The following is a 5,684-nucleotide window of genomic DNA, read 5'->3' as shown; positions in this document are numbered from 1 at the left end:
GGTTCCCTTGAAAAGCATATATATGTGTGTGTGTGTATATATATATACATACATATATACATATATATATAAAATGGCTGGCACTGCAATCCATTTTTGCATTGCACAGATCTCCTGCAAACAGATTTTAGGAGCAGCTCCTCCATAGTTCCCATGGGGCCTCACTTGCTAAGTGCAAAATTAAAAGAGAAAGGCTAGTGGGATGAACTCTTATCCACCCAGTGTCTGAAACTCATCTCAGAGCCACAGTTACTATCCTGTCTATTTGGAATTCCCTTCACCCTCAAACATCACCATCGCAAATCTTGGGTCACTTCACAGGCAAGCCATCAAACCTTCATTCCTGGGAGGCTGAAACCTTACTTATACTCTTCTTACTTCGAGATGTTGTGCACGTACACTCATGGTTACAATGAAGTAAGGCAGTACCTGAAAATGCCCAAGGGGATCACCTGATTTCTGCACATGTTTACAAATTCTTGCCTGTATCTGTCCTATAAAAGCAACCCTATCTCTTCACTTCAGAGTAAATTACTCCTGCCAGTATAGTAACTCCTCTTCCTACCTGCTTGCTCCTGGCCATTGGAGTCCAGAGTAGCTTGATGGTAGTTGTAACTTAGCTCTATGGGACCCTTGCTGTGTCCCTTGGCAGTAGTGAACCCCCTTTGAGGACCAGAGTTTCCAATCCTGCAGGACTAAGATTTGTGGGGACAGGAAGCAAAAATCTCCTAGAGGATCACAAGGAGTGACATATGAAATACTCCTGCTTCTACCCCTTTCTTTCTTTACTCCTGTATTTTTCCTTTTAGGGACTGAGCACCATAGAGATCTGGTTCAATTCATAGTCTGAATCCTAAAGGATGGCTCTCTACTTCTGTGAAGAGCTGCCTTTTAAACTGCTTTTTCCCCACTGCTTTTGGAAGACGACTCTGGCGTCCTGTGACGCCAGCTGCTTCTGGCTGGAGAGGTAACATAATACCACCCGTGGGGCCCACGGTCATGAGACCTATCCTGCACAGCCTTCTCTAAAGAAGGTCTGTTCTCTCAGTACTGTGTCATGTGGGATGTCCTGCCTGTTAATCAGGCATTCAGGAAGCCCTCTAAGAGAAGTGTTGGCCCAGGCTCTGTGGGCATGAAAGGCAAATCCACACCCAGAATAAGTATGTATCACAGGCAGGACAGACCACTGTACTTTCTAGGGTTGAAGAGGCCCAGAGTAGTTGACTTGCCACCAAGTGGCCTTCGTGAGCAGTAAGTGTTCTGTCTAGGTTTTGCATGGACCTCAGGTGCTGACAGGCGTTCAGAGGCAGCAGTAGCTAGTCAGCCTTGGTCCGTGGGCATCTACACGGCTGGTCCACACGTGGTCTCCTTTGCTGCCCCTGTTGCCAGTCCCATAAGGCCTTAGTGGCAGTGATGCTTGTACCATAGTCTGGATCTGAAACAGTCCTTTCCTGCTCTGGGCCCACTCAAAGCTGTTCTTCCATGTCTTTTGGTACAGGGACTAAAGCAGGATTCCTAAGTGAGGAATACATTCTCTTCAGAATCCAAGGTGGCCAACCATGCAGTGTGATTTCTTTCTGGTAGAAAATGCAAGATGAAGACCTTTTACTTTAAGAATGTTTGTTTACCATTGGACTCCTAAAGTTCATTGAAGTTCTAGGTTTCTGAATATTCTTAGGAGTTATCTGCTACCCTCTGGAGCTATATGTGTCTTACTAAGGCCTCTAGTATACTAAACACCTGGGGCTCATTTTGCCAAGTCAACATCATGCTGCTGGTGGATCACTGGGGTGGCCTGTGGGATGCCCTGACATCTTAGAACCGTACTGTAGCACAGGAAGAGAGTTAACATGCCCCTGAGGCATACTGTATGTGAGAACTTTTGCCCATCCCCTGTTAAGGGAAACTGTTTCTGATCTTTTATAACTGGAATGGGATTAGACTTGAGACCTATTGGAGGTTATGCCTATGTGAAAAAATGCAGAGGGAGCTAAAGGATGCTGAATGAGCTGTTGGATCACAATGCCAGTCTCTCGTCTGCAAAGGACTGACTGGAGGATAAGGAGCGAACATCTTAGACTTTAATGTATCTCTAAAAGCTTCAGTAAGACCAATGAGTCCAGGAGCCGTAGTTACCTCTCACAAGTGTTCTGTCTTACAGGAATGGTCCTACTTTATGTCCCTCTCAAACCTAGTCACTGCCTGGGAAGCTGCTTGTGAGAAGCGTGGCCTCAGCAGAAGGTCGTGATGGATTTGCACACCATCGGCTAAGGCTCAGGCGAGCACATTCCCTCTCGTAGGCCATCTGGGAGGCATATTTAAAGGTTTCCACAGCGGTCCTCATGCCTGCTTGTATGCTGTGTAAACTCCTCAGGCTTTTCTGGTTAGGTAGTGAACTTAATGGGTCTGGGCTGCGTCCAGGTTTTACAACACTTATGTTAAAATGCAGAAGATATTAGAGCTGACGGACTGTACAGTCTGTGGAGAATAAAAGCAAACTAATTTATGTGGTAGGCTGAATTCCAGAGGAAGAGTGCCATAAATCGGGTCCGAGTTTGTGTAACTCCCTTTAGTATACTCTCCCTCAGGAAATCTGTGCTCTGAACTGAATGAGAATGTTTCTAGTTTTTCTCCTGCAGTTAATTTGGTGGTTAGATGATATATTAGAACAATTTTTAGAGGTAGCTCTGAGTTCTGGGCCTTGCCTTTTATCTTTTGGGATAAAGGAACCACAGGAACATCCCTGAGAGCCAGTGAACATACACTTGGCACTAACTCTAAACTTTTTCCCCTGGTCCCAGCCATGGTTGAGGTGAGCAAAACAAGAGTTTGCTTATGATTGCTTTTCTATTTATAGGAAGAATATTTGATTCCTCCAAACTCAGACATGAGTTTCAGGAACAAATACTAGGATGGAAGTTAGAGATGTTAGAGGAAATATGACTATAACTGGAACCTAAATGATCACACAGTCTAGGTATCCCAGTAGGTACATAAAATTAACTACAATTATTTCAATTAAGTAATTGGAAATACCCCAGTTAATTGGAATAACCAAAGCAAAACCAGAAGTCATTTTCTGATTGTTACGAAGTGATCTTTCCTTTACACTTGACTACTTGGTATCACGCCCAGTGATAGTTTGTATACCTGAAGCTTGGTATAGTCACTGCCTTCCTGCCTGTTTAGTTTATGGAGTGGTGGAGTTTGCCATTGGACTTGGATAGAATCCAGCTCTACACTTTGTCCCTCTGAGAACACTAAGAGGAGTGTGCTTCAGTGATCTGTGTACTCCCAGTTCTGGGAGTAATGCGCACAGCTAAGGTCTGCTGTGTTGGGAATCTTAAATGAACAGGATTCAGATTTTGGAAAATGCCTTTCAGCCCTTTCACAGTTGAGGCAAAGGAGGGTCAGAAAGACTAGAAACCTTAACATTAAAAACAAACGTCATAATGGCTGATTTTTACCTCTTAGAATTGCCCAAGGTCACTGTTCATATTATCTCTGGGAAGGTCAATTTCCTCATTTGCAAAGTAGGGATAGTAATTCTTCCCTTACAGTGTGGTTATGAGAATTACATTAATAGCTTTCAATCAACAGCAGCTAAGTGCTATACTTTCTAGATGGTGAGCTAATCTTTAACCTGGAGGGTAAAGTCAATGTTCCTATAAATGTTAGAATTCATAACAGTTTTTGGTGATCCATTTTAAAAAGACACATTACAATCAGGGATCCTACAGATGGATCAGGGTTAAGGAGAGTTTCTGTGGGAAGGGCAAGGTTTTCTTTTTCATGGAGCCCTTTTATGCTTCAGGCTACCGGATGGAGCAGCTGGCAGGGAAAATATAAGGGCAATGTTGAGATGTAGTCACCTTGACTCACTCCCTTGTGTTGAGCTGTTGTTTTTCCCAGGCCATTCTTTCGTGAGTGGTATTCCTCATACTTACTAGACATACAGACCAGTCTTTCTAAAACACTTCATGTTTTTACTAATACAAGCAGTTTGAGCAGTATCTCACTTGTTAAAGACTTAAATCAGAAGATGCTTTTGTTGTAGCTAAGTCCACTTTGATGGAATGACCTAGTTTTTAGGATTTACATATTAAAGTACACACAGAAAACAGTAAGTAATATTACATAACAGAAATTTTACAAACTCCAACCAAAACATTTGATCTAGGCAGCTCAAACTCTATATTCTGTGCTATTGTGTATGAAATGTGAACGATACACCCTACCTTGATATCTGGATATTTATAAGAATTACTTACATGCCTAGTAACCACTAACTGCTACTTGTGTTACTGATAGTGTTATCATTGTTTTGTCTTCTCTGTAGTTTAAATATCTTTGAGTAATTAAAAAACCATCTACCCTTAGAGTTTAGAACTGTACTTTGTGTTTTAGCATGACTTTGGTGATTTGAGATGTTAGATTAGAATTACAAAATCTAGAGACCACAGGGCTTAACATCTCACTTGCTTGAAGTTCCCAAATGGGAAGCTGCCCACTATACTTAAATACTTTCTCCATGAGCTTTTCTAAGAGAAGGAAGTATCAGTCATTGGATCTTAGTTGTTATCTTTCAGATTTGAGAAGTCTCTCTTGGATTTGCTTGGTGTGAACAGCATAGACAATGGGATTGAGGATTGGAGGAATGAGGAGGTAGAAGTTGGCCAGCAAGGTGTGGATTGGAGGAGGCACCTGGTGACCAAATTGATGAATGAGGGAAGAAACAGCAATGGGAACATGAAAGGTCAGGATAGCACAGATGTGAGAACCACACAGCCCCAGGGTTTTAAGCCTGGTCTCAGGAGTAGCTAGCCCCATCACGGCCCTGAAAATCATCACATAAGAGGCAGCAATGGCCATTAAGTCCAGGATTAAGACCAGAAAGCCAATGCTCAGGCCATATTTTGATTCCGATGTCACCACCTGCCAAGGTGACCACAGCCCTGTGCTCACAGTAGGAGTGGGAGATGACACAGGCTTTGTAAAGGGGCAGCTGCAGGCGGATCATCAGAGGCAGGGGTCCAATACAGAGAACTTAGGAAGAGGGCAGCTAGCCCCAAACGTCCCACCACAGTATGCGTGAGCACTGTAGCATGATGTAGTGGGTCACAGAGGGCTACACAGTCGTCAAAAGCCATAGCTAGGAAGATGCCCGACTGACCCGTGGTAAAGCAGTGAATGAGGAACATTTGAGCCAAGCAGGCATCCAAGCCTATGTCACTAGTGCCAAACCAGAAGATTGCCAGCAGTATGGGCATAGTGGAGGTGGACAGAACCAAGTCAATGATGGGCTGGTGCAGGCTGCATTCCACTCTTACCACAGCCAGAATGGTGACATCACACCACAGCTACCAGGTACATGGAGCCAAAGGGGATGGAGAGCCAGATGTGCAGGGGACTCCACTCCTGGAATGCCAATAAGTAAGTAAGTTCTTTTTCTGAGTTTCTAAGTTTCTAGGTTTGTTTCTAAGTTTTTTTCTAGGTCTCTAAGTTTCTTCCTTTCTTTCTGTTTCTTACATTCTGAGTTTCTAAGTCTCTAAGTTTCCAAGTTTCTCTGTTACTTTCTAACTTTCTCTATGTTTCTTTCTAAGTTTCCATTTGTTTCTGTCTTTCTAAGTTGCTTGCTTTCTAAGTTTCTTTCTAAGAAAGGAATTTAGAAAGAAAGAAAGGAA

The 5,684-nt window shown here is 43.2% G+C and overlaps 1 pseudogene; it reads right to left on the bottom strand.

Annotated features, from left to right (window-relative positions):
* Positions 1–2,140: 2,140 nt before the first annotated feature.
* On the bottom strand, positions 2,141–5,434 carry LOC123612310 (olfactory receptor 52M1-like; annotated as a pseudogene).
* Between the last annotated feature and the right edge of the window lie 250 nt (positions 5,435–5,684).

The sequence above is a fragment of the Camelus bactrianus genome, chromosome 10, assembly GCF_048773025.1.
Source record: "Camelus bactrianus isolate YW-2024 breed Bactrian camel chromosome 10, ASM4877302v1, whole genome shotgun sequence".
NCBI lineage: Eukaryota > Metazoa > Chordata > Mammalia > Artiodactyla > Camelidae > Camelus > Camelus bactrianus.
Note: the sequence above shows the minus strand (reverse complement) of the source record. Positions and strands in the feature narration are given on the sequence as shown.